The sequence below is a fragment of the Pteropus medius genome, unplaced genomic scaffold, assembly GCF_902729225.1.
Source record: "Pteropus medius unplaced genomic scaffold, Ma_sr-lr_union100, whole genome shotgun sequence".
Classification (NCBI taxonomy): domain Eukaryota; kingdom Metazoa; phylum Chordata; class Mammalia; order Chiroptera; family Pteropodidae; genus Pteropus; species Pteropus medius.
This window is the reverse complement of record NW_024342471.1, coordinates 13,151,846-13,177,491: the sequence shown is the minus strand read 5'-3', so window position 1 is coordinate 13,177,491 and position 25,646 is coordinate 13,151,846. Positions and strand designations below refer to the sequence as shown.

At 39.3% G+C, this 25,646-nt stretch overlaps 1 protein-coding gene across 3 annotated transcripts in view; it reads left to right on the top strand.

The window, feature by feature from the left end:
* Nucleotides 1–25,646, top strand: part of ZHX3 (zinc fingers and homeoboxes 3) — a 101,880-nt gene that overhangs the window by 6,796 nt on the left and 69,438 nt on the right. The window contains exon 1 of one of the 3 annotated variants that reach the window (XM_039864345.1): nt 11,595–12,176. The exons of the other annotated variants lie outside the window; for them this stretch is intronic. The gene's annotated coding sequence lies outside the window, so the exon portion shown is untranslated. Of the gene's footprint in view, nt 1–11,594; nt 12,177–25,646 lie in introns of those variants that run through there. 3 annotated transcript variants of the gene reach the window in all.

Here is a 25,646-nt window from a genome sequence, read left to right as displayed (position 1 = left end):
GTTCTCACCTAGGTTTTCAAGCACATGAAAGAACTCACACTAGAGAGAAGTCCCATGCATGCAAGGAGTACAGAAAAGGCTTCACATGTTATCAAAATTTTGAAGTCATGAAAGGAGTTTCATTGGAGAGAAGCCCTATGAATATAAGGAGTGTGGAAAAGCCTTCATGTTATCAAAGTTTTCAAACACATGAAAGAAATCCCTCTGGATAGAACCCTGTGAATATGAGGAATGTAGGATAACCTACAGATATTACAGTACCTTACAAAGACACAAAAGAACTCACTGGAGAGAGACCCTATGAATGTTAGCAGCGTGGTAAAGCCTACAGAGATCGCAGTTTCTTAAAAACACAAAACAATTCATACTAGAGAGAAACTATATATGTAAAAAATGTAGTGAAGCATTCAGTTATCTTCAAAAACATAAAACAAATCTTGCTGGAGAGAAACTGTTTGAATGTAAACAATGTGGTAAAGTAAAGCCTGCAGAGATCCCAGTTCCTTACAAACTCATGAAAGAACTCATATTGGAGAGAAACCTTATGAATATAAGAAATGTGGAAAAGCCTTCGTTTATCACACAACTTTTTGAAGACATGTGACAATGCCCACTGGAGAGAAACTATACAAAACTGCAGAATTTGATCTCAGTTCCTTTTGAACACATGAAAAGACTCACTGGATAAATCCTCCTGAATGTAAAAAGCAGGGGAAAGATTTAAATTAGCCTACACCATTACATGCGAAGACTCCCATGGAAAAAAAATAGAAGTGTAAGTAACATGAGAAAGCCTGATAGAAATTAATCCATGTGTAATGTGCCAGAAAACTTTCACCATGAAAAAGTTCTTGTAAATATACTGTGTTTATTGAACCTCTGTTTATAGTATATCATTGGACTGTAGATATCTACTAATTATTTTCAGAAGTGAATATTCATGTGACATAATTCCAAGAGTTGTTTTTCAACAATAGTATGTAAGATTAATAGGTAGTGCTTTTTCCATAAAATGTTTAATAATTTTTCTACATTTTGAAGCCTGTTAGATCTATTGGTGAATTGAAGTGTCTTTTTATATAGTTTGGTTAAATATCTTTTTATAATTTTTTATTTGTTCTGTGTTAAGGGGCCATTGAAAAAGGGCAGTTTGGTATTTGGATTTCCCTAGTGATCTCGTGGCAGTCTTTTATATGCCTAGTCCAATATGTATATTCTGCCTTTCCCTCTGACAAAGCTCTTTTTTTGGAGTAAGTATGGGAACCTTTTTCTATTTTCCATACTAATAGTTGTAAATTTTATGTATGGCAAGCTTACGAAAGAATATATTTTATGTAAATTATTATTTTTTATTTTTGGTTTTTGCTTTTTATCCTTCCTCTGACTGGTATTTGGTGAATAGATTTTGATTTAAGATGAGGGTAACAAAATCTAGAGTTGGAGATATTCTCCCACAATGGGTAATGGCTGGAAACCTAATTATCCAAAATCCACCTTCTTTATGGTTCCATGTTAGAATTCATTAATATCCACACTGGCATGAGGTTTAGAAGGCAAAAACAAAGAACATGTTAGTCAGATTTTGGAGCCATATTCAAAATCTGGTAGCTATAATAACACAATCTTTCAACCCATAATCTTGATTCTTTGACCTTCCAATCAAGACTGTCCTCAAAACTACCACCAACTGTCTGATATGTATTTTCTGAGAAGTGTTGCTTTCTACTGATTTCTTCACAAGATCCATATCAAAGATCCATCAGAGTTTGGATTTTTTTGTAAGCCCTCTTTTGTCCACCAGGAAACTGATTCAGACTTTTCTGCTTACATCTGCTTCCCTCTTTAGATTATATCCATGTAAGGTCTAATTTGTGTAGGAAACACCTTATGCACTTAACAGTGCTAGCGAGTGTGCTTTCCCGGTTCATCATGACATCTACAAAGGGAGTTTGTTTCTCTGCTGCATGTGCAGGGCTGTCTTGACCTAGTCCTTCCTCCTATCAGGAAGACTGTAGGTGTTCCCTGTAACTTGTAGTTGAATGTAATCCCTCAGTATGTTTTCAGTTACATTTGATCATGATTAAAAGTATGTTGGATTTTTTTTTGGTCAAATGAATACTGCTGTAGGTGTTTCATAAAAATACTAGCTGTTTTCTAAGCTCTTATATGCCAACAAATATTGTTTTTCATTTCCTGAGAAAATATGTTAACATGTCCTATTGTAATTATGGATTTTCAAATAAACTGTGATTTTCTTCATGAAAAAAATGCAAAGCTTTTAATCAATGATAAGTCCAAGACGAGCAGTTATTATCCGCAAGAGGCTGTGTACATGATTAGATACTTAATACCATGATACCAGTAGTCCTACCATCCCATTCTCCCTATTTTCACTGTGAAAATTCTGTTCTTTTTCGTGACAAAAGAGGAATCCTGCAAAAGAATAGCAGCTGGGGAGAGAACTTGAGAGTTAGCCATTCTTGGCTGACAACTTAGAACCCCTATTGCTAGTAAGGAAGTTTTGAGTTTGAGTTGCAGTGTTTAGAATCCTTGAACTATACTTACCACCCGGTTTGTCACACCTAAACACTAAAGCTTTGGGAAAAGAATGTTGTCAGCCTGCTAGAAGTGGTTGCTATGGACTGTAGCCTAAAACTTGATTTGCTCTATCATGTGTTCCATTTCTTATTTCCTCTTAGCACTCCTGGTCCTGAGAAACTTGGCTTTCAAACTGGCACAGCATCTCGGTTATATTCCTGTCACTTACCACATCCTTCCACGCCCTGTCTCATCTCCCTGGTGAACTTCAGGAAGCCACTTGAATGCGTATCTTGAGACCTAGAAAATGTGGCAATGGAAATTTAGCAATGCCAGCTCAACCAGAACTTTGTTTGCAAGTTGAAATTTTTTTAAAAAGTAACTCTATTTTAGAAAAAATAGGAATTCAGAGTATTTTTCCCTGTTAGAAAAACATTTTTTTTTTTAAAACTGAGATATACTGAACCAGAGGCCAATGAGTATTTTAATGATAATAACATGTTCTCTAATGCCACACTTTTCTGCCCTACAGAGCTCAGGAACCCTTGAAGGCTCTACTGTGTTGCGGTGATCTTTATAATGTTTGGATCACTAGGAGTATTTTGTTTGTGAAGTGTTTGTTGTGAATAGGCCTGCTGTAAACAGGCCCCCCTGGGATTGAAAAAGAAGGTCCCTGGTCTCAGGGAACTTATTTTTTAAAAGTTAAACAAGGTACATTTAAATCTTTAACCTCAAACAGACCACGTTATGTGCTGCGAAGGAGGTATAATCAAAATGTAGTATCACAGACAAAGGAGAGGGTTTTTCTGGGGTTGGGTGGAAATGGCAAGAGAGGACTGGAGGATACTTTCAGGGAGTATTTGTAATTAGACTGGATCATGAAGGTTGGTAGAATTTTGAATGATTATATTTGATATTCTCTGTTTTTCTAAGGCATCATTTATTTTAGCAAGACTACAGAAATATTTTGATGCTTAATGAATTAGCTTTCAGTTATCTAAATGACTCACTCGTCCAGAATGCCTCATTCCTCAATTATTTTGGATAACTTGTCTCTGTAATTAACATTTGAAGTATAAGGAATGTATGGTGGAAAAGGGTTTTTATGGAAGTTCTTAAAAGTAATCTTGGGATCATAGTGAATGTCTCAAATCCCAAAAGGATTGGAAATATATTACTGTGGTGGTGAACAGAAAATCAGAATGATAATGAAAGGTATACGTTTGGGTATATGATTTAGGAATTGGAGGAAAATGGAGCTCTAAGTGACATTGGTGAGGCCTTGATAGGAAAGAAAAAGTCTGTCACTCAGGAGGCCTCTCATTTCTGAGTATCTTTCTCAGGGATGGTTGGCAATAAAGGTAGGAGAGCCCTGTGGGCTGGGGCCATAATAAACTGAAGGAGGCCAGCTCCTCCTTGTTCTCCCTTTCTCTAGCTGAGCAAGAGGGTTTTACAGGAAGACTGTGAAGCTGGGCCCAGAATTTCTTTTCCTGTGTGCCTTGTTTCTGGGCTTGTCCAGCTTCAAAGCTATATCACTGCCCCTGAGTGGATTCTCTCTCACCGGACCTTGTTTCTGGGCTTGTCCAGCTTCAAAGCTATATCACTGCCCCTGAGTGGATTCTCTCTCACCGACCTCTGTCCCTCTGGGTGAACCCTCCCTCCTTTAGCAATCCTGTTTCCTGCTATGATGGGTTAGCTACAGCTGTACCACTGTGCCAACCTTGTGAATGGTGGTAGTTATGCCTGAGACCTTGTATTCCTTTCCCAGGTTAAGGGTCTGTTTTCAATCTTCCACTTGTCCATCAAAACAACACTTAATTTTCCAGGAAGTTGAAAAACATTATGCTTGCTACCTTTTGTGCTAAAATGGGGCCCTGGCTCAGAATTCCAATCTCCTTGGGAATCAACACATATAGTTTTGAAAGATAACATTTCTCTTTTTGTTTATTCCTGATAATGCCAATAGCATTTTAAAAGCCAAGATATCTGGGAATGCTATATGCCCATTTTTACCACGCAGGAGACTAAAGCAGCTCTAAGAAAATGAATTCAGTTTCTCACCAATAATGCACCTAATGTGTGCCCACAGTGTGTCAGATATGATACCAGACACCAGTGGGGAGCAAGTCAGATATGGTCTCTCTCTGGTCTCATGCCACTTACAGTCTGGTGGCTCCATGGCCAGGAAGCCAAGAAAGATTTATAGAATGACTATAGGCCAGGGGGGCATGGTGTCTAGTTTTGTCAATTACATGACCTTACGCATTTACCTCTAGTTTTATCAATTACATGACATTAAGCATTTACCTCTATTTTCTGACAACTGGAATACAACACCTTTTCAAATGGTTTGTAAGGATGTTATAATACTTAAATAGCTTCAGAGGATGCCATGTAGCTTCAGAGAATCACCAAATACAATATTTGGACTAAATATTATTACTTTTTCAGTAATTTTAATGTTTATTAATAAATAAGAAAACTAGCTATTTTTTGGTGCCTGGGGTTAATATAGGTTACTTAGTTATCCCCAAAGAATTGTAGATTTAATACACACTGGCATTATTTCAAAAAAGAGTGCTTCTAGATATTTACTATATAACCAGAAATTTATTACTACAACAGTGGATATGTGATAATGCTAATAATCATATATATACCATGGAATTATAGTGCAGTAAGAAAAAAATTGATCTGAATCATCATAATAAAATTAAAAGTATCCTTTGTAAATAGTAGAAGGTATCTTTAGTTTTTGCAGATTTAGGTACATAAGGAGCTTTGAATTTCATGGTTCCTTTTTGTTTCTGGCCTCCTTTTGTTTTTATTGTCTCTTTCACTGAGAAACTAAGAGCTTTCATTGTAGATATTTTCTCTAGCAACCTGGTCAAGACCCTTAGTCTTTCTGAACCTCAGTCATAAAATGAGACCTATTATTTACTATGCCAACTTTACAGGGTCGTTGAGATATTCAAATAAAGTATTGGAATGGATCAGCTTCTGTCTGTGTGATGGTCCTCATTCAGTCATAGATATAACGGTCAGGTAATTTCGATAAACAAATGCCACAGAATGTCTTGATTTATAGCACAGCCCTTGTTTAAGTTTTATGATTCTTCTTCATCATGATTTAGTGCCCTCAATATCCTTTTGTCCCATTTTCATTTACTAGCATTTCACTTTATACCTGGTTGGCCATTAGCCAAGATAATAGCTGAAAATGTAGAGGTGAGAGGGCCAGACCCTGATTCGAGTACCCATTTGAGTGAGGGATGAGCCCAAGACTGCAGTATTCTTCCCTGAGTTTCCAGCCTGCTGGCCTTCCCTACAGATTTCAAACTCATCAGTCCCCCGTCGTATGAGCTAGATCCTTAAAATAAGTCTTTTAATTTGTGTTTATACATATGTACATACATATGTACATACATACACACACATACATACATGCACACACATATGTCCTATTTCTCTTGAGAACTCAGATTGATACAGTACTCAACAAATGCTCTCATTATCAATACAGAAAGAGGAGGAATAAGTGTGGTAAGCAAGATGCTCAGTGCGGTTTTAGCCATGTTGAGTTTGAGATGCCCATTGAACCCACATGGAGATGTTGGTAGGCAAACGGAGCCAGAGTGTGGAGAGCTCACATGACTGGTCTGGACTGTGGATATATGTTTTCAAGTGACCAGTTGAAGCTATGTTTGCGGATGATTTCAAACAGAGTAGAGATGTGAGAGGAGGTATCAAGATGGAACCCCAAGAAACATCAACATTTAGGGTGGAGGTGGAGGAAGCGAGGCCAGTAAAGGAAACCAAGTAGGAGTAGACAGGAGGCTCAGGAGAGTGGGGTCATGGAAATCAAGACAGGAGAGAATTTCAAAAAGGATTGACTGCAGCCCTAAAAAGTTTGAGGGAAATGTTGCTATATGTTCATTGAACTTAGCTCCTAGATGGTATTATTGGGGTTGTTCGTTTTAGTGTCATAATACATTACAGAGGGTGGAATAGAGAATCCAGGATGATGAAGTGGAGATGTGTGTTTGCTGCTGCTGTTTCTTAAAGGAGCTCAGCTCTGAAGTATGAGAATAAGAAGGGGCTGTGGGCTTCCTGAGGAAGAGATGATTTTAGGATGAAAGGAACTCTAGCACGTTCAGAGGCTGAGGAGATGGAGCTAGAAGAAAGGAAGAAGGCAGAGATTCAAGGGAGAGAAAGGACAGTGACTGATCAAGGTCTCCATGGATGGAGGGGCTAGCACAGGGGATGGTCTGTAGCATTGCCAGAGAGGGAATGAATGCCTCTTTCACTTGGTATGGGAAGAAGAGGCTATTTGGAGATATAGATATGTCTCTAAAAGATAGGGGGCGGAAGTTTTGCCCTCATAAAAGCTTCTATTTTCTTTGTGAAGTGAGCCTTTGGCCGCAACTGATAGCCAAGGGGAAATGGACCAGTTATGTCTTTGAAGACAGAGTTGAAGGTATAAAATTACTACTATGAGGCTTGAAAGTGGAGGCTGATTATTGTTCCCCATTGTCTATTGAATAAAAGTTATACTCCACAGTCCGACATTTATAAAGCCCTCCACTATCGGCCTTTAACCAATTCTGCCAAACTACCTATCTTTTTGGTTTCATTCCAGCACCCTTGTACTTCAGCCAAGAGTATCTCTGCTGTAGCACTAGAATGTGGCTTTGAGAGACTGGATGCTGCAGTGAAAATGCCATTGGACTATGAGTCAGGAGTGCTGTGGTCCAGTCTTGGCTCTTCCATTTTCTAGCTATGGGACCTTGGACAGACCTTAACTTCTCTAAGTCTCGTTTCTTCAATTGTAAACTGTTAATTATAACAACAGTAACAACAAAATGATGATAATGGTGGTTGTGTCAGATGAGAAAATGCATTCTAGAAAAATTTGAAGAGGATAAGTAGGATATAAATGAAGCTGGTGTTGTCAAGCCACATGTAATCCTAACTCCAGGCTTTTGTGCCAGCTTTCTTCTTTACCACTGGAGTCCTCTCCTTTCTCTCCAGCGATCTAAATTCAGCCTGTGTTACATAGAGAAATGCTAACTTCCATAACAGATAAACCTTTCTGAAATCTCGGTAGAGATTTCATGCTTATTTCAAATCCAATCAGCAGTGGGGGTTTTGGGGGCCCAGACTGATGGATGCGTTGCCATCTTCGAACTGTGGTTTCCAAGGTTGCCCTGGGTGTCGATGTCCGCCAGCAAGGTAGAGGGGAAGAGAGAGAGTGGAGAAATGTCTGGGAGGCTTTTATGCACCAGGCCTAGGATGGCAGCTGGTGACTAAGGCCCAAGGAGTGATGGTTGAGAGGAGGTACTCACTGGATGGGAGATGTGTTTGCGGTGTTTCAGTTTTAGTGTGCACAGAATGGTGGAGGGGGCTTCGAGAAGAGTGAGGCAGGACCTCTGCAGCCCTAGGACAGAACAGCGAGACCTCTCCTTCTGCCTCGATGGACAGAACCTGGGAAGGGCTGAGGGGCCTAGGACTGGTTCCTGGTAAAGGCCAATATTACAAATGTGAGAGCGAGGGTCAGGGGAGACAGGTGGGTGAGAACCATGTTAACACTAACAGCTGGGGAGGCAGACAGTTTCTTTTTCAAAATGAGAAAGTTGATGAGGTGGTGCCTTGAAAAAAGCCACTACTAATAGGCAGCAGAGAAATGAGCTAGGTCTTGAGACTTCTGCTCTCAAAGCCCCCGGTTGTGAGAGCCAGGAAATACCTCACCTGGAGAGCTGTAAAACCTGGACTCTGGAGTTGTTTTGAGGTGAACCTCTGAGCACGGGGTGGAGGAGGGCCTCTGCGGTGGCTTCGGTTGGTTGGAGGAGGGATGGCACGAGGAGCATTCCAGGCAGAGGGAGCAGCCTGAGCAAAGATGCTAAGGCAGAAATGTGCATAAAGCGTTTGGGGGCTGGAAGAAGACCAGGTTGGTCTATGATGAGCAGGAGGGAGAGGCGCATGAGAAAATACTGGGGAGGGAAGCAGGGCCCAGATCACACAAGAACGTACAGGCCAAGGCAAAGAGTTAAGGTGTTATTCTAAGGGCAGTGGGAAACCATTGCACATTTTGAGTGGGGGTAAGATGGTCTGATTTATAATTGAAAAAGACCACTCTGGCTGGTTGGAGAATGGGCGGAGGGGAGGCCACAGTGGACACTAAATGTAGTGAATGAAGGAAAAGGAGGAATTTAAGAGAAGGGAGTCTGGAACTCAGAGCAGGGAGCTTCAGGCTGGCAAAGAAAATTTGATCCTGTATTTCTTGTTAGCTCATTCCCTGTCCTCAGCCAAGCTTTCTGCGAGTAACCTTATTCATAGTCTCTAATTCCTTACCACCTCAACTCAACAACCCTCTGTGCTCTGGCCTCTGTCACCACTACTTCCCTGAAATGTCTCGGGCAAAGGGCACCCAAGGCCCTTTATGGTTAACCAAGTCTAGGTCTTTGACCCTCGCCTGGCTTGACTGGCATCCAGTCATACGATGAGCCTTGAAATGCCTTGAAATGCTCTTTGTCTCAGCCCTCTGTGTCTCTGCTTCCTCATCCTGTGGCCCCTTTGTAGTCCCCCAAGTCCTCAGACCATCCCTGAAATGATAGCATTCAGGCTTCTGACCTTGTTCCTCCTGGGTTTTCTCTGTGCCTCTCTGAATAGAAAGAGCCCCTCCCCGCTTCATAAGGCATTGCCTACTTGCCTTTCCAGCTTCGTCTCAGGTGCCCCCTCCTCCAGGAAGCCTTCCTTGACCCCTGAGGCTGGGTTAGTTGCTGCTTCTCCTCTTCCATTTTTCCTGCTAAGTGGATATGATAGCACTTAGCACTCTGCTTACTTATTTGTCTCCCCAGTCTAATAGTGCTTGAAGGATAGGATTACAATGAAATACCCTGTGATTTAGGACAAAGATTGCTTTCTCCAGTTCAGGTGAAAGCTACACTTTATAATGAAAGTATCTACACCTGATTGTATGTCCTTTTGTAGAACATTCATTTCTTACTGAGTCTGAGGGCTGTGAATACTGCTATAATATCTTCTGTGAACAGAAGGAATTAATTTAACTCAAAAGAATTGTCTCCGTATTCTGAAAGGAAAAAAAATCTGAGAATTTAAAAATCTGAATTGCTTCGGAAGAGCTTCTGAAGACCTTCTTTGCCTGATAATGTGGTTCTCCACTCCCTCACTCTCACTCCAAAACGTGTTACATGTCCCTCATCTTGTGATTCCGCAATTCTGGGTTTAACATTAAAAATGCCTCCATGGTGATGAACACCAACATTGTCATGGGCTGAATCATGATAGCCCTCAGAGGCAGCGAATAGGCTGAATGAAAGATGAGCCTCTGCCTTTATAGCCTTCCCTCCTGCCCACCAGCTCACTGTATGAATGAAAGCGAGATGAGTAGAGACCGTGCGGTATACACCTAGGTCTACAAGTCACACATCTGGAATTTTAGTAAGGTTCTGGGTAGTTAATGTCAGTAAACTCTCATGCTTCTCTTTCAAATGTCTTTTTTTACTCTTTTAAATTCTTTATTTTTGTCTTTCTCTCAGTTCCAAACCCACTTTATCTTTTTTGGCCGGTGGAACAAAGAAAATAAAATGTGGAATCACTTTCTTCCCAGTGGTTTGATTTTTAGAATCTTTCTTGTTTTTTTTTCCCCCTCAGTTTTTAGTTTTCTGAGCCTACCAGAGCAAAAAGCAAAGATCCTTTTGGCTAAATGAAACTCTTAGTTTTGTTAATTAAAGGAATTCTGCAAGTTGTACTTATGCCTTTAAGTACGAACTTACAGGGTGTAAGTACTTATGTACTTTCGTTTGTTTTGTTGTAATTCTGCCTTTTTGAAGTAGTGTTGGGCTGATTATTTTTAAAGAAAAAAACACTATGGGGTTGTTGTTATTTATTTTTAGCTATAGACATCTCTCAAATGAAATAAGACTGCCTAAGGGTGTACAATAGCGGACTAAATTTGAGCCCCCTTATTCTCTCAAGAGGTTAGTGTTATTAGAGTAGAAACGCTTGCACATATGAGCAGCACTTTATTGATTCCATTTATGTTTATTTCTGGTATCCAAACGAGACATTGGGATTGCGGACTCTCAGAAAGGAAATGACATAGGGTCTTCCAGTATGCCCACTGGTGAGATGCCAACTCCCCTTCTTATGTGGGGGACCTCTTTGTTAGCCTGAGAACATTCTTCCTCACAGGAAGCCGCATTCTGTGTCTTGGGACCTCTGACCCTTCCGATTTACTAAATAAGTCTTTCCCATCATTTACAACATATACATCCTTTCAAGTACTTGAAGACAGCTGTCATCTTCTCTTTCATCCCCAGCCCTTCTCAGATGTAACCTTTTTTATTCTATATCTCGTGATCCTAATAGATGATCTCAAGATTTTGTTAACTTTCTTCTGGTGGCTCAGTTGCTTGCTGAACTTATTTTCAGCTGAAACTCCCCTTCGTGGAACCTACGTCTGAGTGGAGGTCCTAAAATGTCTATTTAATGGAATATTTTTATCTCAGTGGTCTTACTTAACAGTAAAGCATTTTGTTACATTCGATAATATTGTAATATACTTCTCCCTAAAAGAAAGCACAAGCTTTTAAGTCCCGGGCTGCAGGTAAAATGCCAGTAAGGCCATAGAATTTGATTTCTAGCCAGAGGAGACTTAAGCAACTTCCTCTGGGTCTGAAACTAAGAGCCCTCCTAGCATGCCCACTGCTGTACCAAGGACCATTACACATACCATTTAGTCCAATATTCACAACCACCCTGCTTAATAATGACATCATTAATAGTAGATACTGCTACTCACCTCATCTGAACCATGAAGAAGCTGAGGCTTAGAAAGGTTGGGACTCACCCCATGTTTCACATGTGGCAGTGTGACCCAGGCCTGGAGCTCTTAATACACCACTATACTGCTTCTGTTAACGCCTGGGCTAAGCCCTGTGTACAGCTCTCTTTTCTCGTGTCTCTTATTTAGCTCTCCAGTCTTTTTAATTAAAATGTAAATTTTAAAAACAAGGATTGGATGAGTTTTTTGCAACTCACCAGGGCATCTAGGAGAATACTCTTCACACGGTGAGCACCGACAGTAGAACTGAGGTCTTTGCTTCTGTGTTTCCAGACTCAGTGAAAAGAGATGAAACCCCTGTGAGTTCTTTATTCTTGGGACGGCTAGGGCCACTTTATACCCTGTAAGGTCGTCTTAAATCAGTAAAAGTCTAATGCCGTCACGGTAGTCTAAGGACTAAACTTTTGATTTGCTTTTGGGCAACTGACTAGCACAGACCAAATGGGAGAGAGTATGGCTGTTGTAGTTGAAGTTGCACTGGAAGCCAGATACCTGTAATTCAGTCCTGGCTCTGCCTTACACACCCTCTGTGGGCCTCAGTGTCCTCGTTTCTTGGGAATTAGGAGGGAGAGAAAGGTATGAGGGCAGGGGGAAGGTGGTTATTCCTCATTCTTTCCCCCACTCTTTCAGAGGTGGTTAAAATAGACCTGTTGGCGTTGGAGTCGGTTCCTCTGCCCTACCTCCCAACTCCACGCTTGAAACAGTGGCACGGTTGGAAGATTGGCACTTGGGGAGGCTGCTGTTTCCCCTTCCCCCAGCCCCTAAGAGTATGGTGAGTTAGACACCATTATTGGGATAAAACTAGGGCTTGTTAACTGAGCCTAGACTAAGGATTGAAATATGGAACTGCCTAGAACTTCTCCCCAAGGGTTTAGGAATTGATGTTAATTCGCCTGTGGGCTGAGGACAGTGGCTCTACTACTTCAGACCTATGGGGGGCGGTGCCCACAGGCCAGTCTTTCAAGTCTGATATTTTAGAATCACCCTGTCATGATTGTGTGTAAATTTTAACCTGAGATGAGCTCTAGAACTGCCCATTCTCCCTGTGCTTCAGGGTATAAAAGATTCTGGAATGCTATAGATGGGGTTTTGTCAGAGTCCCAACTGGAACAGTTGGTCTTCTCAATTTAGTGTAATTCCACGAGAGTTAACTTAAAGCAGCGTGGGCAGGCTGTAGAGGAAATCATGAGGGACAGAGCAAGAACCTGGAGTTACGGTAATAGTGAGGCTAATACCACCTTGCGCTCCAGTGAGAGAAGTGGATAAAGTAGTTGCCAGAAGCCAGAAAGGAGTGTCCTTTAAAAGAGACCACCCAGAGAGGAACAGTAGGTTTTGGTTGAGGAATACAGCAGCCCAAGTGCAATGAATTCTCTAACCTCACCACTTTCCTCGCCCCCACCCCATTTCCTTCCTCTAATCTCTTTCTGGGATGCAGCATTAGACAAACTCAGAAGTCAAAAGCACGGGGCCTAGTGATGTGACCCATAAAGGTCAGCTTGCTGGGGCAGAGAGCAAGGTAGAGAAGGATGGAGAGTGCATCTGGAGGAGCAATAGGAAGATATCGGACATAAGAATCATGCGATTTCAAAGAGGGCAGAACTATGTGTGTGTGCGTGCAGATAGCGGAAGGTGAGAAAAAAGGGTGAGATAAATATTTCTTGAGCATCACCAGGTGCTAGGGACTTTCTCATGACACAGTCATGTTTTGGGGTAAGTGGTATTTTCATGTTATAGATGTAGGAAACTTGAACCCAAATCTCTTGGCCTTAAGTCAGCTCAGTCTTGGTGATCCCTGTGGTGATGATAGCCAGAATGCCCTCGCGTCTGACTCTCGGGAGGCCATACTTCATGGCATTGCTGGGAGAACAGGGAAGAACTGTAGAAGAGCTTCTGTGTATTTTTTTCTTCACGTCTATGAACTTGAAGAGAAGAGGAAAGAGAAGGAAAAAAACTCAACTTGGCATGAATGATGTTAAGTGAGATCAAATAAGGTGAAAAGCAAAATAGAATCCAGAAATTTAGTTTTGCTTTTATCCAAAGTTCATGAGCCGCTGCCGCACAAAGTCCTTTTTACTTTCCACAAATGTTAGGCACTTTTCATAACATCAGTCTCATTACCTTTTACTTTTGGTTGTTTATGAACTTAAATAGCGTCATAAAAGACAAAGAACCAATTGAACATTAAGATCAAATTATGTGTTTCCTTTGCTATTTCATTTCTTGCTAATGTATAAATTATTACACTTATGAGTTAAAATTATTTTGGTTTCTGATACATTTATTGTGAAATATTTATTGAGCCATCAACAGTGAAATAAAAAATTCAAATTAAAACAGGAATCGTAACAATCTAGAAAATAAACATTAAAATATTCTCTTCTAATTTTTGTTGCATGCATACACACATTTTACATGGCTAGAATTGTACAAGTTTATTTTCTTGTCATGAGTATTTTTCCATGTTGCTATACAACCTTCATAATTATAATAGTTTATCAGTTTACCTTTAACATTCTCCTACTTGTTGGATATTATTTGTCCCGCTTCATGCCATGAAAAAGACTGGCAGTTTTGTTGAACATTTAAGTGGTTTATTATTTTTCTTTATAAATAGCGTTCATTTGCATCTTCACATATCTAGTTTCCCCCACCTCCTCCCTCTTTTGTTCTTTCTGGCAGCGGGAAAGGAATTCTTATTTTTAAGGATAATTTCTCATAAGTAGAATGAGCATCTCTGAAGGTATATCAAAGAACATTAAAAGAGTAGTTTTAGGGGTTGCCGAAAGAAGCAACATTATAATTAAAATGAGTTGTTAAGCAGTTATTGCTTAAAATGTTAATGTTGACTTTTATTAAATCCAAGGTTTGAAAAATTATTGTTAAAAGAGAAATTGGATATTTGCATTTACACACAAAATTTAGCTGAAACCCTAAATTGTGATTAAGTTTTAAAAAATGTGTTCTTGGCTAAATTGAATGCAGCGTAATTCTGAACAGATCTTGTATTTGATTAATGATTTTGGCCCCAGTTATCCTTCAACCCTGGAATATTGGTATTGGCCTGGTAGTCCCCTGGGCTACTCCCTGGAAGGTGGTCATCCCCCCGCAACCCATTTTGCTTAGCTCTGGAGAGTCTGGCACCGTCTGTCTGTTCTCTGCTCTACAAGCTGGAGCCCTCTGGCCAGAGGGGCTTTGTTGTATGATGCCCTTGCCCTTGCCCTTGCCTTAGTTCTGCTTTCTGGAACAACAGACAAGTTTCTTTCACTAGTCAGGAAACTTCAGAAAATCAGAGTCAAGTCTGGTTTTCACTCTCTGTGTCCTCAGCTCCTGGCATAGTGCCTGGCACGTAGCAGATGCTCAAAACAACTCATTTGCAGAATGAAATGTCTTGAGATAGTTCTTCAGATGTGCGACTACAACTACAGTATCCCCACATAGTCGCTTCTTCTTCAGGCTTAATGTCCTGCAGTTCAGCCATTTCTCCCGACAATCTCCAGATCCCTTTCCCTCCCAGTTTCTCACCTTTGCCTGTGACCACAATTTGCTGTCAGTCTGTTAGAGTATGTGGCCAGATTTGCAGCCAGTTCTCTAGAAATGGTCTGATTTCAAGTATGCATTTTTTCTTTTTTCTTTAGAAAATCCCTAGTTGCTTATATATTTTCACGTGATCTACTGTCAAGCCTGGTCTCTTCTAAGATGCTCGTGCAATTGAGTGTTTCCTTCTAGATTTATGTTACTTAGGATTTGATGAGGGCTCTTTAATATCCTCATGTAAGTCATTAAAAATGAGCAACAGGGGAGGCCCCCAGAAGAGCTCTGTGGATACCTCCCTCCAAATTGACAGTAATCCTCTAATCCCATGCTTTTCAAATTGTGGTGTCCATACAAGATTACCTGGGAACTTGGTTAAAATGCAGATTCCGATTTAATAAGTCTAGGTGCAGCCTGAGATTGTCTTTCTAACAAGTTCCCAGGGGATTCTGATGCTGCGGGTCTGTCAGGTCATACTTTGGGTAGCAAGTCACAGTTTTGGGGTAGAGTTGTTCATAAGAGCAAAAAATCCTTCAGTGTTCAGATAGCTGTGCTGTCCTAGCAGAGCCACCAAGAGATACCGTCTGATGCAGGTACTTGACCCCATACTCAGAGCTTCATCTCCTATCTCACTAAATAAATGAAGAAAACAAGGCTGGTGCTGTTTCACCAGCTTCCAGGTGGTTGTGGATCTCTCTGTGCATATTTGATTGAACCTTTTATTACAGCCTGACAAGCTGTTATCTAACATATTTGTTATTATCTTTTGAAGTTTCTTGTCATCTGGACATTCGATAAAGTGCTTATGTATGCTAAGCACTTTTTAAAAAATTATTTATCTGGTATACTTTCATATACCAGAAGGTTACCCAAAGAGAAACTAAATAGTTTTTCAACATTGGTTAGAAAGTACAGTGTTACTGATAAAATTCTTTTATAAGAAATGTTATGGAGCATCCAATTTTTTTTTACTCTATTGGAATTTGGAGAAAATGGATGCATTGTTGAAATTACATTCCTAAAGTGAAAGGTACTCTTGTAGCTGGCGGCCTTTCAATAATAGATCAGCCAGTGATCTGGAGTCCTGGAGAACACGGGTGGGGGGTCAAGAGCACCTGATCCCCTTTTCTTCAAGCCTTTAATCTTTTAGCTTAGGGGATGGGTGCTTTGCTTTTGCCTTTTGTACGGGGCGGATAGCATAGCACTGTGACCAAGACTTTTTGGTCACTTCAAGGGATTTTTATTAGGTCAAAATGTGGACAGCATTTGCACATGCTTATTTTGTAGAGCTTTCAACCTGGTCAGTAGGGTATGTCTCTGCATTAGGGATTCTTTACCTCTTTGTGAGATGAGCTCTTATTTCCTCAAAGCAATAGGATGATTAGGAAGAAGTAAACCACACAAGTTCTTGAAAGAAGTTTTGCTTTGAATCATTCTGCAGCCCTTAGGAGTGGGCTTTCTAAGCTCAAAGTTTGTGCCTAGAAACTGACTAGCATTTTCCTTCTCTAAGTAGGCCTCTGGGGTGCAGTGTTTTTGAGGGGAGAGAATATTAACATCATTTTCAAAGTACATTCTACCCAGTGCCCTAGTTATGGCATTTATAGCCCAATTGTTGCAGTTATCACCACACACGCACACTCACACAGAGTCTTACAGTCTCTTAAGTTTTACCCATTTAGGCCACCTTTTCTTTTTGTTTGAATAAAGTAAATGTGGCCATTACCCTGGAAGATATGCTGCCCACTGAATATCAAAGTCTTTCTCCCTGTGCTCTTGAACTCTTGAGCTCCAAGTTCATCTTTTGAGCAAATGGGGATAGGTAAGGGGTGACATGTTGTTGCTGTAGTTCACCCATTAATTTCTTCCCTTTCTGTGACAAAGATTTTCCATGGTCAACCAGATGTTTCCTTTTTCTTACAGCTGCTCATACCGAAGAAGCACATTCGCAGTAGAAATTATGCCTTCCCTTTAACAATTTTTTCATTATAGTAATTTTCAAATATTTATTATGAACCTCTAGGAACTCACCACATAATCTCAACAATAACAACATCTTTCTAATCTTTTCGTTTGTTTTGTACCCTTCTTCATCCTCTTCCCTACCCACCACCATACCCTGACCCCCCATCTTCTGGTCTTTAAAAGCAAATTCCAGGTATCTTATCATTTAACTTGTAATAGTTCAGTGTGCAACTTAACAGAGAAAAAAGCTTTTCTTTTAAATTTTTAATTAAGTTATAACATACATATAAATGACCATAAGTGTAGAGGTTTCCTATGTAACCAGCACCCAGATCAAGAAACAGAACATTTAAGCAGTGGACTTTTCTGGATGAATTTGATGTTAATCTCCAATTTGTCCTTTACTAAATATTCTGAACCTATTCTGGTGCATGATTGAATCTTTTTTTTTTAGTTTTTTCTCCTCTTTAATTCCACCCCCCTCCACTTCCACACCTGACCTATGGATGTCGCTGTTTTCTCTGAGGGTGGGGCATCCCCTCCCACATGCTCGCAGTGTGCACCCCGGGGCCAGGTGCACCCCGGGGCCAGGCGCACCCGGGCCCGGCACACCGGGGGTATGGTCTGTGGCTCCACCTGTGGTGTGAACTCAGGACCTTTTGTGTGTAAAGCAGACGTGCTAACCAGTACACTATGGAGCCATCCCTAATTGAATCTTTTATGGTACGTCCACAATTAGGGCAAATAAAACTTTTCATTCCAAATATATAAAACACAGTTTAACTGTAACTCTGTTAAAAAAAAAAAACAACAAACCCAAAGTATTATTCCTCTCAATGAATTGATTACGTCACCATTGTTCATTAATATTGTTAGATAATTATGACTTAAATACTAAAGACAGTGTCTTTCAAATATGTCACAAAATTGAATCCTGTAACTAAACATTTTATTAAGAAATTGCAATCAGAGAAGAAAGACAACAGCAAAAATTGAGACTTGACATTGAAAATAATTAAGGTGTTTTAGTTTCAGTGAAAAATAATAATGCTCACATTCAATCCAGGTTGAAAAGAATGATATGTATGTATTCACAATGATTGAATAATAGAACTTAAAAAAATACCATGATTATAGTGCCATTAACATACCTAAAAGTAGCAACAAGTTGTTTAACATAATCTAATACTCAGTATGTGAAAATTTTCCTGATTGCTCAAAAATGCCTTTTTTTTTTTTTTAAGATTTATGCTTTACTTTTAATTGATGGTCCATATAAAAGTTGTCCTTTAGAGGATATATTTTTTAAACCTATCTCTTACTGTTTTTACATGACCACAGCCTTCATATGGTACTTATACTCTGTGCTTGCTAAGAAAATGTAGTAATTTCTATCATTATTATTGCATCTTTGGTTAGAAGAGAAGATATTTTTTAAATTGATCCAGTCAACCTTCCCAAACCTATACTAACTTGGTTTAGTACAATATGTACTTAGAGACACTGGTATAGCCCTCCTTCTGCCAGGTCATTTGTATTATTCTGGATTTGCCATATCTGGCAGCACCTCTCATCTATTTCCACATATTCTTACAGTTTTATGTATATTCTGCTCTCTCATCTTGTTTATATGGGTAATCCACCTCGAGGTTATGTGATTTCCCTTTCAGTAGTGGAAGGAGCACTACATGGGGTAAAAAAAGGCCTGGGTTCAGATCTCAGCTCCAGCACTTACTAACTGTATGACCTGAGGCAGTGTACTTCTTTCCCAATTATGAGTAATGTGTTTAATTCCTTTTCAGTGGCCTACATCAAACAATACCACAAATTGTTCAAGATATCCTAAAGCTCCCCAAAGTTGTATGCAGGGAGGAAGCAAAGTTTTGGATCACTGCTTATCTTCCCAAATTACAACTTAGGGAGCATTGCCTAAGGAGCCAGGACAGAAGGCCCCTAGATGAAGAAAGTGGGAGAGGTGACACAAGAAGGAAGTTGATAACTAATATTTATTGAGTGCCTGCAACTACTTTTCCATGTGCTCATTTGGACCTCACAGCTGCCCTGGTGATTTTATGATCAGAGAAACTTTGCCTCTACCAGCATAGCCAAGGGGTTAAGAGCAACAGTCTGGGTTGAAATCCCTGCTTTGTCACTGTGTGACCTAAGGCAGGTTCCTTCGTCTCCATCCGAGGCCTTATCAGTAACATGGAGATACTGAGCATCTGCTTTATAGGGTGTTTGTGAGGATTACATGAAATTAATGTGTAAGGTGCCAAGCCAGTACTTGTTACATAGTCGGCATTCAATAAAGCAAACTGTTATTTATCTGTCCCTTCTTTTTAGATTTACAGTCTTTTTAAAGGAAGTCTGTGGAGTTCAGTAGCTTGATAACAGAGTGTGACTACAGATTTAACCGATCTCCCAACAACCCCATAACAGAACTTTGTCAAACATATGAGCGCTCTCCTTTCAAACTGATCATCTTGAAACGCTCTTATTTCATTGTCGCCTTTGCTCAGAACGTGTTGGACTTATTACTAGTTTTTAGTCTATAGATGTGTTTTTGATAAAATTACACCTAGGATAGAGATGAATATGTACATAATTAAATTTAGTGGTTTATTTATTCAACAAACTTTTACTGACCACCTGCTATTTGTCAGATATACTGCTATGCACTAGGAAAATAGCAGTGAACAAGTAAGGATCTTTTCCCTGTGGTATTTGTAATCTAAGGGTCAAAAGCTTTTATAAGCAACTTAGATTGTATCAAAAATGTGACAGTACTAAATAACATTGTTAAAACTGCTGAAAGGAAAAACACAAATTTTGGAATGTTTTATAGATATGTCCAGTACTGTTACTGGTATGAGATCATATCCTTGATGTGTTACCCAAATGAAGACAGATGTCTTCTTTACGAATAAAAGGAGATGTACCGAGGGAGACACCAATCTGTATCCAGTGCAATGATGTAATTGGCCCTGTAAATTCAAATTTGGAATAAAACAACGACCTCCTTTATTTTCTCTTTGTTTGACTATGACTTTGGAGTAATTCATGAACTTGAAATAGGAAGCACAGTTACATTGAACAATACAATTGAAACTAAATTATCATTCACAAGTGGTTATACATTCAATAATATTTGTTAGGTTCCATTATTTAGCATGTATAAAAGTGTGTTGATTTCCTCTTGAAACTTTGCAAATATTTGTGTCCATTCAATTTAACACTTTTATGTTAAATAATGACAAAGTACCTACAGGTAAATAAAAATTTACCTGAAATTCAAAGGGGCTTTAAAGATAATTTAGGATAGTCTGCCCTTAGAGTTCAAATATGCCCTCATCCTATGCCCAACATCTCTGGTGATGGAGAATGTTTAACTGTAGACCAGGGGTCATGGGCATATAATATAAAGGTGAGAATTTGTTAGAAGACAGGAGTGGTAGTTACTTTTTGGGCCCTACGTGTAGGTACAATTTTATTTTTTTTCCAAATATCATTCTGATCAGCTAAGATTTGTCTTCTGCTGTCCACTTTTTATGCCTATGGATCTCCAGTTGTCACCCTTCCAGTAAACTTTGGCACTGGCTGGGGAAACATACCAAGATCTTTTTAGCTTTCTAAATTAGTAATTAACATTAGAGCATATAATTTTAACCATGTATTTATTTAGCAAATATTCGCTAAGTGTCTTTTGTGTGCCATTCCCTATTCTAGGTAAAAGGGATGATTTCAAGTGTATGAATGAGTGGCTCTAAAGTTGCAATCAAACATGAAATAAAGGAAATGAATCAGGTCTGAGGGAGATGGTTCTGGTTTGGAACATGTTGAGCTTGGGAGGAAGTGGGCCATCCGAAAACAGATATCCAGAGGGAAACTGGCTCTGTGGTTGAGAGAAAGCTGGCTTTGGAGATTGTTGGCATGTAAGATGGAACTTGAAGCAATGGGAGCAGAATTGGTCATCAAGGGAGAGCAAGTGGTCCGAGAGCGGGAAAGTCTAGGATGGCATGATTCTTGGCACCTCGTTAGTACCAAATAAAAGTTTATGAATTCATTTATTTGATCAACAGCTATATTCCTTTTAAAGTAATTACATAATAAGCATTCCTTATTCAATAATCCTAACATTATGAAGCAAGTACAATTTTCTCATTTCTTTGGGGGAACTCTTTATTACAAAGTTTTGAGAAGTGGAGATTTTTTGTAATAACCTTTTTTTCTTTTTAGAATTGTGTAAGGAATACACAAACATATATACTTGGAACAGTCAAAATATACACAAGTATAGAGAGTAAAGTTTGTCCCTTTTACCTCTTTCCTCACCCTTTTCACACCCAAGACTTTATTTTCCGTGACTTTCCATGTACTGTTCCTAAGACACTGTGTTCTCAACAGAGAGTAGGTTGGAGATCGGAGAATGCGATTCCTCATGTTTTTGATTCACAGTGACCACGGATAAGTTATATTAATGTTCTGTGAGTGCCTGTCCACATGTGCTTGCCTGCACCCTTATTGGTGGGCAACCTTGCTTTGGTAGGAAGTCATTCAACTGCATAGTTAGTGGATGGCTGAAGCTCCACATTATGGACTTTAGGAAGCTATACTGCAGCTGGACAAATGCAGGTGGGTGGGAGGAGATCTCATTTCCAGGTGTAGAAAATCATTGGCATTTATGTGATTGCACTTGGTGTTGGCAGCATGTCACAGGATTTAGAATTTAAATGAAAAATTAGTCCAGAGCAAAAGCAGAGAAAGAGTGTTGAGTATTTCTTCGATGACTTGCTGGTCTCTGGTCTTCTGCATCTTGGTAAAACCATACCTTCACGGGCTTAGTTGTTAGTCAGCAGCCTGAAAGTCATCCTTAACAGCTCTGTCCCTCACATCCACTCCACCAGAAGGCCTGCTGCCTCCAATACAGAAAACCCATTTCCACTGCCAGCGCCCTAATGCAGGCCACAGTCACCGCTGTCTGGGATTTCTACAGGAGTCCTCTGCTTCTCTTTTGGCTTCCACTTTTGCCTTTCTCCCATGCATTCTATACTTCAGCCAGAGTGATCTTTTTGGAAACATAAAACAAATCTGGATTTACTCCTCCGCTTAAAACTCTTAAATGGCTTCGCATTGCACTTAGGATAAAAATTAAATTCCCTATCAGGGTCTACAAGACCAAGTGTGGCATGCCTTGGACTAATACCATCTTGAGCCCTTTCACCTCCATTCAGCGCATGCATCCAGTTCCTCGAGCAGGTCGTCCTTTTCTTTGAACCAAGCTTTCTCTGTAGGCAGCAAAATCGAAATAGCTCCTATGTTTCTTCCACACATAAGAAAAGACTTTAAATCTTTGCTTCTTTTTTCCTACTCCTTTGCTTCCCAGATTTTTTTCTCAAGTTTTTGATTAATTTTCTACATTATGCCTGTTCTTTCAAGAATTCTTATTAGCAGTCGCATTGCACTTCACATTTTATTTGCTCAGTAATTATCCAGATTTAACTATAAGCTTTACTCATTCGTTAATCAACACTGCTTCTTCAACACTGTATCCCAAATTGACTTCAATTTCTTAAATTCAGATTCAGTTTTGCTACAGTATAACTTTGAGTCTCCTCTCTCCCTCCAAAATGCATGGATGGTGAACTTCATGGAGCTCTTGCATACCCCAAAATATCTTTATTTTGCCTTCATACTTAAATGATAGTATAGGAGAAGATGGGATTCTAAGTTTAAAATGATTTTCCCTTGAAATCTTTGTGGGAACTGCTTCATATCTGGTGTAAATCCAGTTTTCCTTTTGTTATGGTTAGAGCTCCTGCCATCCTCCTCCACCTTAGTGGCAATAGTCTCTATTTTTGCAATTTCAAAATTTCACCAAGTTGTATTTAGATGTTTCTTTTAAAAATATTGTTGTAAACCATTGGCAGACCCGTCAGCCTAGTACTTGGGTCCCTCTTGAACTCAGAAATTTGGTCCCATTATTTGGTAATTTCTTCCTCTCCCTTTAAAAGAATTAGATAGATATTTGACATATACTGGATTATCTAAATTGTCCTCCTTTCCTCCCTCATGTTTCCTATCTCTTGATTTGGGAGAATTTATCAGTTCAGTTTTCCAGATGACTATTTGTATGTTTTGTCATGTTCCTTTTGCTTTTCAGACCTCTGTTGAGAGATTTAAAAAATAATTTTGTAATTTTGTGTTTTTATTCCCCACTAGTAACTTTCAGTGTTGCTTTCCTCCATCCTTAGTATCTTCATAATCTTTGAATTTTACTAAGAATACTAAGATTTCAGTATTCTTTCAGAGAATACTAAAATTATTTCCTTTGTTAACCCTGTTTCTTCTGGGTTTGGTTCCTCTGTTCAATTTGGGGTCATTTTTCAAAACATGGTTTTTCTTAGTGTTTTATTCATAGCTGGTTTTCAGTTCAGTGAGGGTCCAGAGCAGTGGTTTTCAGTCCTAAGGGTGCATTAAAATATCTGGGGAGCATTGAAATACTAGCTCCCTATTCCCTCTATAAATGCTGATTCAGTCGGATTGGGGTAGGGCACAGGTAATTGGTATTTAAATTTTTTATTTTATTTTTATTTTACTACAATCCAGTTTTATTTTTATTTTTTATTGAGGTATAGTTGACATAAAAACATTATTAGTTTCAGGTATACAGCATATTATTTGATATTTGTATATATTGCAAAACTATCACCACAGTAAGTCCACCCGTAGTTATAAAGTCGTTTTTTGCAGTGAGGGCTTTTAAGATGTACTCTCTTAGCAACTTTCAAATATGCAGTGCAGTATTATTAACTATTAGCTCCATGCTGTACATTACATTCCTGTGACTTATTTATTTTATAACTACAAGTTTGTACCTTTTGACCTGTCATCCATTTTAATCATCCCCACTCCCCTGCCTCTGGCAACCACCAGTCTGTTCTCTGTATCTATGAGCTTGTTTGTTTGTTTGTTTGTTTGTTTTTAGATTCCACATGTAAGTGAGATCATACAGTGTTTGTCTTTCTCTGTCTGACCTATTTCACTTAGCATAATGCCTTCAAGGTCTATCCACGTTGTTGCAGATGGCAAGATTTCATTCTTTTTTATGGCTGAATAATATTCCATTGCGCGCGCACGCGCGCGCGCACACACACACACACACATATCACCTAAGCTTTTAAGGATAAAGAAAATATAAAAATGTGATATTTTTATATTTTTATATTTTCTTTATCCTTAAACACTTAGGTTGTTTCCATATCTTGATTATTGTCAGTAATGCTGCATATAGGGATGCATATATCTTTTTGAGGTAGTGTTTTCATTTTCTTTGGATAAATATTCAGAAGTGGAATTGCTGGATCATATGGTAGTTCTATTTTTAATTTTTTGAGGAACCTCTATATTGGTTTCCATTGCGGCTGCACAAATTTACATTCTCACCAACAGTGCACAAAGCTTACCTTTTCCCCACATCCTCACCAATCTTTGTTATTTCTTGTTTTTTGATAATAGCCATTCCAACAGGTGTGAGGTGATATTTTCAATTTGCATTTTCCTAATGATTAGTGATGTCGAGCATCTTTTCATGTACCTATTGGCTATTTGTATGTCAACTGGTAATTTTTTAAAGCTCCCCAGATGATTCTGATGTGCAACCTGGGTTGAGAATCTTGGTCATGTGGTAGTGGATTTCCTCAGCACAAGTAGGAATGTTTTTCCAGGAGTATAAATTCAGAGTGCAGGAGCCCTGGTCCTGGTAAGTTGGGGGATAGCCCTCCACAGTCTGGGTGGGTGAGTGCCTTGGTGTTTGTGATGCTATTTCTTCATCCTCTAGTCTTGGCACTTATGTGAGTGGTCCCTACTGCTGATCTCCCACTTTATTATAGAGAGCTGTTCTTACAGATCAGCCTTTCTCAGATCACTGAAGAGGCAGCTGTCCCCCAGATCTTTAATTATCCTCCTGACAATTCTTGGCCCACTTCCACTTCCATATCCAGCTTCCATTGTCTCTGAATTTGGGTAGGTTTTCCCCCAAGGTTCTCTTGGGAACATTCATGTTTTTAGAAGTCTTTCTTTTGCTTAGTTGAAGTTGAAGGTTCCTTTGCATGGTTAGTACTGCCATCATTCGGTGGTGATGGCCCCCCCTTTTCTCCCCCCAGAATTCCTCATGTAGTTTTTAAAGGTGCTAAGTGAAAAAAGACATATAGCAAAACAGATTTATCCAGAATATCAATTCCATAAGAAAAATGTGTAAAGAAAAGTAAAAATTAACAGTAGTGATTAATTTTTTATGAACTGGATTATGTGAGTTCTCCCCTCCCCCGCAAAACCATAGTCTTTTGCATTTTCTACATTTCTACAGTATATTATAATCAGGAAAAAAAATCAATATTTTTAAATTGCCCGCTTGTCTCACAGAGAAATAAGAATGGCCAATATTACATGAACATATTTAACCTTAGTAATAATAAAAAATGCAAAGAATGCTCAATAACATGGAAAATGTTTGTTACATATATTTAAGTGAGAAAAAAGTAACAATAGATGCACTATGATCTCAATTTGGTTAAAATTGTGTGTGTACATGTGTGTATATCAGAATGTTATCAGCGCTTTTCTCTGGGTAGTGGATATTTTTCAAATGTCTTTTAATTTTTTTTATGCTTATGATTTGGATTATGTGAGTTTTCTCCCCCTATAGTATTATCTGCTCTTCTGCATATCCCAGTTTCCCATAGTGAATGTG